General features: G+C 36.9%; 1 protein-coding gene across 1 annotated transcript in view; it reads left to right on the top strand.

Annotated features, from left to right (window-relative positions):
- Nucleotides 1-1,922: 1,922 nt before the first annotated feature.
- Nucleotides 1,923-12,878, top strand: part of Tank (TRAF family member associated NFKB activator) — a 67,204-nt gene continuing 56,248 nt past the window's right edge. Inside the window, exon 1 of the mRNA XM_027420330.2 lies at nucleotides 1,923-2,034. The gene's annotated coding sequence lies outside the window, so the exon portion shown is untranslated. The remainder of the gene's footprint in view (nucleotides 2,035-12,878) is intronic.

Genomic DNA, 12,878 nt, shown 5'->3' with positions numbered 1-12,878 from the left:
CAGAGATAGAGGGAAAGAGCAGCTATAACAGATTCTTCATGGGGAGACCATCCTCACAGACTTACATTGAGAACCATCCTACCCTATGATGCTGCTGCTTTTATTGGTTAGCCAACATCCTGGTCATTTGTCTGAATTGGAACCTAAGTTCCCACACACACACCCTTAACTTGGGCTTGACACCCACGCCCACTTGTTCCTTCCTTTCCTATTGGAATTTCTCTGAAGATAAAAAGACAGAATAGGGGGCAGGAATGGCCAAAGACATCTGACAAAGGACATAAGGACAACAAGCCAAAATATTCAGTTACCTTGCCAAGAGTCTAAATTAGTCTATGGTGTCATAGGCTTTTAATTTCACACACTTACACATTACACATTACTTCTTCAAAAAGTGTTTCCACAGTCTTGGAAGTCTCTCTCAATGTTTCACCTGGTTGAGGCCAATATACTGGGAATAGCCAGTTTCCAGAAGTTTGGGTCTCAGCCAAACCCAATGGCCAAAGTAAATAATAGAGAGAGGGTTACAGGATGGAGACAACAAAAAATTGGAGTATTTCCAAGTCAATATGGAAGCACCACTTTCCCAAAAAAGCTTTTAAAAGCTTGCTTCATAACTGTAAATTCATAAGGAATAAATTTCCTCACACCAATACTATCTTAAGTTTTTGATATTTCACTTTGTTGTATTTACAGTTAGATTCTAGTTTTCCATTGGACAAAAGCATGTTTAACATCTGATATTTCATGAGTAAGATTGTTATAAGGACATAATGTGAAAGAAATGCTTCACTGTGCATTTAATGGGTAAATAGAACAGTTTTAAACACACTCTTAATCGGCACTTTAGAAACTTCAAAAACATATTTTTAGAGGATAATTCCACCATATGCAACATTACATCCAACATGCTTGTAATATGTAATGAGATGGTAGGGCTTTAAAGTAGCAAAGAAACTAGACTACAAATCAGAAAGTGTAAATTTTAGTTTCTATTAACTGGAATTCTGGGGGATGCCTCCACAGACTTCCTAACTCAGCAGGGCAACTTCCCACTAGATCCAGCCTTGTTCCAGCTCCTGGACTTCCCATGGGAGAGCATAATGCAGTAAATATGACATTGCACTTAAATTCAGGTCACTTAGAGCGACTGTTGCTTCTAACTTTGTGACATTGAACATTTACCTCCCCTGTTTACTCATCTGTAAGAAAAGGGAAATGGAACAGAAGCTGTCTAAATTTCCAACTCTAACATTTTATAACAATGAAAAATGTCCAAATACTGCTGCCTTCCGTTTCCTTGTAAAACTAACAGCTTAGTTCCACGTGGCCTGAGAGAAATTCCCCTGGTGTGTTGGAACATATGCTCATCTATGTAACCAGAGACTTATGTCTCAAACTAGAAATTCTGTCTGAAGAGTCTTCTTTGCTTCACCTTTCTTACCACGGTTTATATTCAAACTCTGGAATCTGAAGCCATACCTTATTTTTTCACTAGGTTTCATCCAAGTGACCTCTGTAAGTCAGAAAGCAAAGAAAAATATACTCAGATTATACTCAAATATGAGTTTTGCCTGTTACTTATAAATACAATGGTTTGGGGTCAAATGTGGCTCAAAGACTAAATGGCATTTTCAAATAAGCTGACTTTTAAAACTTTTTACATGGAAAATACTTCTTCCAAAAAAATTCATGTTTGTAGTTTCTAATTTTTTTTAATGCCTTAACTATTCAGGTAAAATATCATTGCTTCAAAAGGAAGCCAGAGTTATAGTCACGGGTGGTTTCAGAATATTTTCTGGTAGTTTTTGCTTCATTTCAATATCTTGCCATGATTGGCTGTTGATAGCTACAAATAAGGAAGTCTTCAAGTCAGGGGATTTTTAGTGGAAGTCCCCAGTTCAACACAAGGGAGAGCTCAGGACAGTTTGGGCAGCATTGCAGAGCCTGTGAAAACAGCTTCCAGAACGTGTACCTGCCTACATCTTTAAAGAAAAGTAGTCTATGAAGGGAGTCGTGTAACCTGGAAACGAGGTAATCAAATCTTCCTAATTCCTATTAATTCTTAGCATAGCAAGGTGGTTGGGATGCCTTCAGTATGGCAAGATCTGTTCCACTCCTGCACCAGCCAGCTAACCAGCTCCAGACACAAGTCAGTGGTGCCTAGGTCATCACTGACACAGTTAGAAATCTGGCCTTCAAAAAAGCCAAGACCCAAGGAAACTTTAAAACACTGTGACTCTTTTTCTTTCCCCCTAACTTTTTTTTTTTTCCTTCGAGACAGGGTTTCTTTGTGTAGCTTTGGAGCCTACCCTGGCACTCGTTCTGGAGACCAGGCTGGCCTCGAACTCACAGAGATCCACCTGTCTCTGCCTCCCGAGTGCTGGGATTAAAGGTGTGTGTCACCAATGCCCAGCCTCCCCCTAACATAGAATTTTTTATGTCTTTAATTGAAATGAATTTAAAAGTTTGTATCTGATATGTAAGTCTTCTCAAGAAGTGATTTTTTTATGCCATAAGACTGAGAGATATTTGACCTAAGTTAGCTTACTAAGGTGGAAGTAAATTAAAAGCATATGTAGTCATACTTTTTGCTTATACTTTTAAAAAATCAATTTCAGCATGACCAAATGTGTCTATTCAAATATTAACTTAACTTACTTTTATTCTCATAAGAAATACATGATGATGAATATTTTATGACATCAATTATTAGCTTTATAAGGAATTCTAATTATAGTAATCAAGTCTTACTTTGTTACCAACAAGCCCTTTATTTTCATTAATATTAAAGATTATATAATATTTTCGTAAGGATAATCCTAGATTAAATATCAAGAACTGTTATCAGTATTGTCATATTGATAGTTTTTAGACAGTAAGTGTCTGCTAGAGGAAAATGATCCAATATTTTCAGTGGTAGTAATTCAGTGACATAGTTAGACAAGACTTAAATATAAACTCACATCAGTTCATTTTCCCTGGCTTTTTACCACCACTGTCCTGCCCTCTCACAATATTCAAACTATGCTTAGGATGTTTTACCCAAGCTGCAGTAGAATGAGGAAAAGAGAAAATGACTTTATCCAAGTTACAGAATGATCATATCATTCCTGGAAACTGTCTCCACTGCCATCTCTTTGGTCTCCCTAGGAGTACAGTTGCATGTGTAAGGATATAGGTAACATACTACTCTGCCTCTGGGGGATGTGGAACTGTATGTGAACTCATTGTGCCTAAATGTGTGCCCAGAAGCCAGCGGGGGTTCTAGAGCTCTTAAACATTTTCAACTATGGCCACCAGGATGACTCAAAACAAATCACTAAAATTCCCCTGGGGAAAAATTCTGGTTGGAATTTTAGAAAATGTGTGCAGTCACATTAAGGGAAATGATTGTCCGTGCAGTAAAAAACCTTCCCCGTCTGTGAACATCCTCTCTTGCTATATATTGAGGCTTTGGTAAACATCTGGGGTCCTTTGCATTACACGTTGTAGATATAAATAGTAGAATGTATTCCAAGCCAGTTTGCTTTGTCTGCTCCTTTATGAACACAGCATGGGAATTATCCCAGTGAGAATGTTCTTTCAGGTGTGTTTTAACTACTGGTAACATCTTGATTTCATAATTTTATCTGGTCATTTATCGATATCTTGTTTTTTCTAAATTACATAACTTACCTGTGATTTCTAGATCAAAAAGAATGCTTGGACATGCTTCTTCCTTTTTGTTTTCTCACCACACCAACTAGATAGAATTGGTGGATCAGGGCTTCGTAACAGAGGAGAAAGTAGTCAACTGTTATATTTCTGATCTCAGGGGAATTTCCCTAGTGGTTAATATGAAAAAACAACAGCAACAACCAAAAAAAAACCCACGACATTGGCTCTTGGCTTGAGGGAAATGCTTTATCATTAAAAATATATCTTGCTTTATTAAGGGTGCACTTAATAAAAAATATAAATGTTAAACAATACTCAGTGTCTTTGGTAACATTAGAGACAACTGTCATATTTTAGCATTTCTAATGAGGCAGTGATCTGCTTTTTTAAAAGACCTAGCAGAAATCAGGGTGCTGCTGTGTTTCTGTGACTGAGCTGATTTATAAATAGAAAACGTATTTTGTTATTTCTCAGATGAAAATAATAAATTGGTTGATCAAACCAAACCAAGCCTACACATTTCCTTTTTCTCTTCAATCCACATGCTTAGACGCCTCTCTTCTATCATTTTGGCTTCACAATTCAGTTCACAGCTCAAACTAACAGAAAAGAATGAAAACAATGTTGTTGTAAGCCAAGGAGCCCTATCCAGGCAGAGCAACCAGATCTATAAACAAAGCAGCTGTTCATATGCTTCCTGCAAACAGCTTTCGAAAGTTACATCCAAAGAGGGTATGCAAAATGTGTGTCCAAATTGATTATCTTGTATCTAGTTTACATTAAGAAAATACATACTGGAAAGCAAATGTTTGTGATTTACTGAGAATTTTCACATTCATATTCATAAGACAAATTCATCTATATTTTCATTTTACAGAACCTATCAGTGATGAGTTTCTACACTAAAGTTTACTTTCAGAAAGTAAAGTGAGAAAAAAATGCCAAAACGCTCCATATTCTAACAAGAGTTTCGTGAACATGGTCTGTTCCTTGAAACGTCTAAGGAATACATCCAAAATATAGACCTTGGCTTTCCTGCTTGCAAGTCATTCTTTACAACCTTTTCCAATGTCTTCTATTTGCAAATTTTGTGCTGTTTTCTTCCACACCATTTAAGTTTCGTTTGAAGCAATTTTTTTTGAAAAGTAATCTTTCCTTGAAAACATTTTTTTCATACAATGTATTTTGATCATGGTTTCCCCTCCCCCAATCCTTCCCAGAGCCTCTCCACTTCTCTATTCACCCAACATGTGTTCTTCTCTCTCTCTCTCTCTCTCTCTCTCTCTCTCTCTCTCTCTCTCTCTCTCTCTCTCTCTCTCCCTGCCTGCCTCCCTCCCTCCCTCTCCCTCTCTCTCCCCCCTCTCAAACAAGCAAAAACAAAAACCCAAAAAACACACACACAAATATGGAAATCAAAATAAACAAGCAAAATACCAATAAAACAAACAAAAGTCCAAACAAAGCAGAAATGATACAAAAAAATCTCCAAAAATACTATTGAGTTTGTTTTGTGTTGGCCAGACACTCCTGGACATGGGGCCTGTGGGAAAGTGTAGTTAATAAACCCAGTAAGACCCCTATTGTAGAAAACTGATTTTTCTTTTGCCTTGGATCTCAGCTATGGAAAGCTTCTTGGTTAGGAGTGGGAGCTGATGTCCCCTTCCTTCTCTCAGTGCTGGGAGGTCTGGCTTGAGCCTGTGCAGGCTTTTGAAAACTATTATTTTTAAAACAATTCTTCTGATAATTTTTCTTTCAAATGTATTGGCAAACATGATATTATCCTACACATTTTTTTACCATTTCTATAACCCTTTTTAGTGCTCATTTTGTTCATATTTTCTCTCTCTTTTTCCTTAATTGGTCACATCACAGAACTAATCCCTTGGATGTGACATTTTGTACTTAGCTTTATAAAAAATACTTTCTGGAGCAGGGTGTTGGTGGCACACGCCTTTAATCCCAGCACTCGGGAGGCAGAGGCAAGCAGATCTCTATGAGTTTGAGGCCAGCCTGATCTCCAGAGTGAGTGCCAGGATAGGCTCCAAAGCTACACAGAGAAACCCTGTCTCGAAAAAAAAATTCTTTCTGGTTTTATCTTTGTTAATATTTTCCTGATATTTTAAAGATTATTTTACTTTTCTCAGTTCCTGATTGAGTGTTTAGTTATGTATTTTTAAAGCCTTTCTTGTTTTCTAGTAACATTTAAGGCTAGGGATCTTTTAGCACCATTTTATATACATCTGATAACTGTTTATACGTCACTTTCACATTAGCATAATTTTTTAGTATTAGGAGGACTATTTTAGTTTGGATTTGGAGGTGGACATGGAGTGGATATGGGGAATGGTAAGGATTGACCCCAGGACCTTACACAAGCTCAGTATGCAATTTACCGTACAGATTTTAACTGCAGTTTTATTTTCTGTTTAATCATAAAGCAATTTAAGTCAGTCGAATTATTTTAGAACAATTTTAGATTTAGAAAAAAATTAAGCAGGAACTATAAATTTCTGTTTATCATTTTGTTTCAAGCCAGTGTCCTCTGTTATTGATATCTGTATTAGCATGATTATAACTAATCTAGATCTTTTTATTTTATTGAGTCTTTATAATTTTTTATTATTTATTTTTTGATCTTGCCTCTAATCTTTGTTAATCCCTTTCCCCTGATAATTTTTTTTTCTTTTTCTAGTTCTTTGAAGTGTACAGGGTCTTACATTATCCCACTTACTCTTCATCAATGGACTTATAAGACCCCCACCACCATGTCCCACTTATTTGCTTACCTGGGTTTTGGAGATCAAATTCAGGCCCCCATGCTTGTAAGGAAGTGCCCTATGGCAGAGAGAGCTCCCCACTTAGTTTGCTTGAATTCTTTTCTTTTTGATCACACCTACATATTTACTGTTTGTGATGATCAGAGACAACATGAGGGAGTCTGGTATTTTCCTTCCACCTTGTTTGTGTTCAGGACTGAGCACAGGTGGTCAGGCCTGTTGGTGAGTATCTTTATACCCCACACTGTCTCACCAGCCCTGGTTTGCTTTCTTTATGTGGATGTTTATTAGAATTAATGTCTCACTGAGCACTATTTTTACTATATAAGCTTTCATGTGTTGCAATTTTTACTTTCATTAATCTCTAACAAAATCTACTTTCTTTTGTGATTTCCTTTTTGACTCACTCCTAGCTTAAGAATGTGTGGATTTTTGCAGATTTATGTGTTTTCCATGGGTTACTGACTTGCATCTTCATTCCATCTTTGTTGGAGAAGATATTACAAATGACTTCAATCTTCTAAAATACTTTGAGACATTGGAGGGGTCAGCTTTTGGTCTATCCTAGAGAAGAGTTCTTGTTCACTTGCTAAGAATGTGTGTTTTAAATGTCTACAAACATTATTGTAGTTGGATGTTTTCTGTCCAGCCTGCCAGTTCTCAAATAACCACTCAGAGGCTAAATATTAGTTGTAATTGTTTGGCCATATTAGTGACTAATCAGGCATATTACTGACTAACTTTCACAATTAAATGAGCCCATATCTATTATTCTATATTTTACTACAAAGCTCATGGCTTGTTACCTCACATTTCCCCCCCAACGGCTACATGGTGTCTTCTGAATCGGCTTCCTTCCTTCCTTCCTTCCTTCCTTCCTTCCTTCCTTCCTTCCTTCCTTCCTTCCTCCCCCTCCCTCCCTCCCTCCTTCCCCTCCCCACTCCCTCCCTCATCTCTCTCTTTCCTTTCTTTCTTTCTTTCTTTCTTTCTTTCTTTCTTTCTTTCCTTCTTTCTTCCTTTTTTCCTCTATCTCTGTTTGGATTTCCCACCTAGCTATATTCTGCACTGTCATAGGCCAAAACAGCTTTATCAACCAATAAGCAACACATATTTGCAGCATACACAAGAACATCCCACATCACACTATATATTTTTTATCAGGGCATAAACTTATGCCATAACCACTTACAATAATTCAAGTGACATTGTATTTGGAAATAGTCCAACATACAAGTGAACTTGCTAATGACTAGCCAAGTTAAAAAAATATATACCAGTGGCACTTAATCAAGAATACAGACAACAAAGAAATCCTATCAACCCAGAACAAGGCAAGAAGCTGAATCTACTCGGATCTGAGTAGATTTGCTGGTTTTCACTGAGGAATTTGCCACAACAAATAAAAAATAACATCTCCGAATTACCAGAAAATAAAAATTTAGGTATTACCTATCAGCATTCTTATCATAAAATTAAAATATTTCCTTAGTGAAAGAAAAAAATCTTTAAAGGAACATTAACCATTTCCGTGCATTCAAAATAGAAGGAAGTTTATTTATGAATTTTAAATGTTACTAAATATTTGGTTGAGGATCAGTCTAGACAATCAATCTAGATAGATACAGATAGATAGACTTTTGTAGCCCAGACCAACCCTATACTTACTGTTTCTAATTTGACCTCCACCTCCACCAGAGATTACAGTTGTGTATCACTGTAACCTGATTCTTCTTATTCTCTTGATACTTCCAAGAGCCTCATTTTGTCTTGAGCTCTTTATGTTTTTCCTTGAGAGGTAGGGTGTCATGTAGCCAGGCTGAACTAGAACTTGTATCTGAAGATGATCTTGAACATTTTATCTTCCTGCTTCTAGTTTCTGAGTGCTAGGATTACAGATGTGCACTACCACACATGGTTAGTGCAATCCTGCAATACATCACAAGGTTTCGCATATGTTAAGCCAGCATTCTACCAATAAGCTACATACTCTGCCCCCAATGAGGATATTATTAATTCCATAATTTCATCAAGAATTCCAAAGCAGCTTCAAATATACTCAAAATCAATGGGGAATGAGCTAGACTTCATCAAAATATGACATTTTCTTTTTTCTTTTGAGATAAAGTTTCATGTATCTCAGGTTGGTTCAAACTGTCTCTGTGCAAGGTTGACTTTGAATTCCTGATCCTCCTGCCTTCACCCACTCAGTACTGGGATACTATCTAGAGATGTGGAAATAATACTTATTCCTGGCTCATAGTTTGGATTTTATATTAATGTGATGAGATGACATAGAGTGACTCTAGGTGATAAAAGGTCTAGGGATATGCCAACATTAGAGTTTAACAAGAGAAAATGTGAGAATAGTTGTAAGGTCATTATGGTAATTATTAATTGATGGTGGTTTGGACAAAGAGAGGCAGTGCGGACAGACTTGACATAGAGAACAGAGTGTGTGTGTGTGTGTGTGTGTGTGTGTGTGTGTGTGTGTGTGTAAGAATTCTTATTATTTGCTATTTTTATAAATCACTTTCCAAAATGTTGAGTTTTGTATTTTCTTTATGCAGCATAATCTTTTCAAAGGCATGCTTTGTTTTGTGTTTACTCATTTGCATTTTGTTTTGCTTTGTTTTTTGGAGTTAGGATCTCACTATGTAGCTCTGTCTATCTTAGAATCCACTATGTAGACCAAGATGGCCTTGAATTCACAAAAAAATTGCCAGCCTCTGCATCCTGAATACTGGTTTGCATTTAGTCATTTGAAGCCTAGTATAGCCCTTTCTAGCTGTGTATGGATGCTCCTTGGTTCTCACTTTCTGTCTGGCTGTTACTGGTTCTTCACCACAGATCTTGAATTGGGAGACCATATAGACATGTACAGTTCACAGCTAACTCTTTGGCTTGAAACTCATATTCACCAACTTTGGTACTATGGATGCTGGGCTGAACGTAGACCCTTATTTATACAGACTGTCTACTTTTCACTATGAAAAAAAATCCCGGCTAAGTAAAAATTATTATTGGTCTTTTAGAATAGAAATCATAAATAAAAAGTGAGCTCCAACAGAGACTTAAACTTCCCGCTCTATTTATTCCCTCTCATTATTGGTTTTACATACTTGGATCTAGAGTGTTCAGCAAAGCTTGTATGTGCCCATGCATACACATACACATTGGAAATACATGTACACCTGCATATACATACACAAAAAATAATTCTACCACTGTTAGTTCAATATGGTTTTTAAAGATTTCATGAAGCATATATTGTACATTGAGCATATTTCCCCACACACCCTCCCATCTTCCTTTCTCACCCCTCTTCCATTGTCCCTTTTGTTCCCCTAGATAGTTTCACTTCTACTCTTGTGTCATGTGTGTGTGTGTGTGTGTGTGTGTGTGTGTGTGTGTGTGATTTATGTATTTATTTTAAATCTAGGAACTACAAATGAAAGCTAAAACTAAAAAATCCATTTTATTTATAAATTTCTCTGTTGTTGGATACCTTGTTTGGTTCCATAACAGATATTGTGAATAATAGTGCTACAATATATATTGGCATGCAAATATCTCTATGGTAAGTCAACTTAGAGTCCTACAGAATTGGAGAAAGTCTTTGTTCGCTATACCTTTAACAGTGGATTAATAGCTAGAGTATAAAAGAACTCAGTAAACTCAACAGGGAAACAGCCCAATCAATAAATAAGCCAATGAAATGGACAGTGCTCAAAAGATGAAATACAAATGGCCAACAAACATAAAAAAATGTTAAATGTCACTAACTTTCAGAAATAAAAATTATAACTATATTGACATTTCATCTTACCCTAGTCAGCATAGCAGCTTTTAAGCAAACAAAAACAAAATGCTTGCTGGCAAGAATTGGGCCATTCCAATTGTATAAGGGAACCATTATACACTGTTGGTAGGAATGTAAATTTAGTTCAGTCATGGCAGGAGTCAATATAGAGGTTTCTCAGAAAACCAAAAGTAGATATGATCCAGGTATAAAATTCATGGGTATTTATCTGAAGGCAAGAACTTTCAACAGGACTCAAGTTGCTTGGGAAATAAGGCTAACAATTAACAAGTGGGACCTCATGTTAAATAAGGCCTTATTTCCCAAGCAACTTGAGTCCTGTTGAAAGTTCTTGCCTATGTCTCGATCTAAAAGTATCCCCCCTACATTTTTCTCTAACAGTTTTAGAATTTCAGGTCTTATGTTAAAGTCTTTGGTTCTTTTGGAGTTATTTTTTTTGTGTGTAGGTGAGAGATATGGATCTAGTTTCATTCTTCTACCTATGGATGTCCACAACACTATATTTTTTTATATCACATGCCAAGTTTATTTCTTAAATTTTGTTATTTATTTTACATCTCAGTTGCAGTTACCATCCCTTCTCTCCCCCGAGTCTCTCTCCCCAACCCACCTCTGTTCCCATCTCTCAATTCACTCCTCCTCCGTTTCTGTTTAGGAAAGGACAGGTCTCCCATAAGAATCAACAAAACATGGCATATCAAGTGAGCACGGCAACCCTTGGGGCTGGCTTACAAGTTCAAAGCTTTAGTCCATTATCACCATGGTGGGAAACATGGTGGCATGCAGGCAAATGTGGTTCTGGAGAAGTGGCTGACAGTTCTACATACAGATCTGCAGGCAGCAGGAAGAGAGGGTGAGATACTGGGTCAGGCTTAAGTTTCTGAAACTTGTATTCCACCCCCACATTACACAGTTCCTCCAAATAGATCACACTTACTCCACAAGGCTACACCTTCAATAACACCACTCCCTGTGAGTCAAAGGGGACCATTTTTCACTTAAAACACCGCAGAATATTTCAAATATCCATCCTTTCCTTCATGTTTCTCTGGCTGATTTAAAAAATACCAAAGACTTGTCTGAGAAATGGCATACAACACTATATTTTTAATCTTCAATGATATGTCAATTCTGGTGAAAATCATAATCATTACAGGAAGAAAATATGTGTCACTGCTTTGATTTATAAAAAGTCATCTATTTTAAATGATTCTATGAGTATCCATGCTCATTTCACAGTATAGTCATTTCTTTTCAAGGCTAAACATCATGGGAATGGAAAAAGAAAAAGATATATTTAAGAAATGCTTATTTCTCTTTATTCAAATTTTGTAGCACATGCATATTTCAAACTGCTTATGTGTTCAGCCTTGGGTTCTGAATGTATTATTAATTCCATAATTTCATCAAGAATCCCAAAGCAGCTTCAAATACACTCAAAATCGATGGTGAATGAGCTAGAGTTCATCAAAATGTGAAATTTCTGACTTTACCAGGTAGCCATGGTGGTGGATGCCTTTAATGCTAGTACCCAGGAAACAGATGCAAGCAGATGTCTTTAAGTTCAAGGCCAGTCTGGTTACATAGGGTTTTCCTGGCCATCCACAGTGACAGGGTGAGACCATGTTTAAAAAACAACAGATGACAAGAAAGCATATGTGAAGAAAGTCCATATATACTTATCTGTCCTATCTCGTCCATTTACCTTAAGGAGTTGATGATTTATTTTCTCCTAGTAAAAACTAGCACATTGTTGTTTATAGAAGTTTTTTCAGGCTCAACACTGAGGATATTGACCTTTACAAGCTTATCTATGTGAAGATGAGAGGCATATTAGAAATTTCTAGACTTTCTTGTCTATTTTGTTTTGTGCCTAAGCCTGCTCTAGAAAAAGCAAAGCATTTAATGTAAGCAGTACTGTATCACATTTAACATGATGACCTATTACAAAAAAAAATCACTTGATCTTTTTGTCCTTTGTTTATTCAAGTGACCACCAAGTCCAATATTCGAAGTAGAATGGGTCACACCTTAAAGAAAACTGTCCTCATCCCCCCACAATCCACTGCCCAGAGCCCCTCAGTTAGGGACCAGGTCTGTGAGCCCTGCTGCTTCTGTACTAGAAAAAGTTGACTGGCTTGTTTGGGGTAGATTTTGTGCAAGCTGCCACAGCCGATGTGAGTTTTAAAATTCTTTTAAACTATGCTTTGGCTTTTAAAAGTTGCCCCAATACTCAAGCTCACCGCGTGAACTTGAGAACTGTTTGAACCTTGGACTTACTGACCTAAATAAAACACATGTGAGTGCCAGAGGTAGAGAAAAACGGGAGCAATCAGAACCCGAGCCTCTTGTTCTAGCAGAGGAAAGATGCTTTTCTCACTGTGTTCACCTGAGCTGCCTCTCTTAGGGCATTCGAGCATGTCTGGAAATGGAACAACGAGAAACTTTTAATCCATGAAATTTTAAAATTTCACAATATCTCAAATTTTTCTGAGGGGTTCTCTAATCTACATATAGGGTGATATTAGAAGTTATTTATGGTTTGCTCAAAATTCTAGCTAAGACGCTGAAATGACCTTTAAATATAATACAGGGTTCCCTAACTATCAGATGTCTTTCCT

Source organism: Cricetulus griseus, chromosome 6 (genome assembly GCF_003668045.3).
Source record: "Cricetulus griseus strain 17A/GY chromosome 6, alternate assembly CriGri-PICRH-1.0, whole genome shotgun sequence".
Taxonomy (NCBI): Eukaryota; Metazoa; Chordata; class Mammalia; order Rodentia; family Cricetidae; genus Cricetulus; species Cricetulus griseus.
This window is presented reverse-complemented; position numbering and strand designations above follow the sequence as displayed.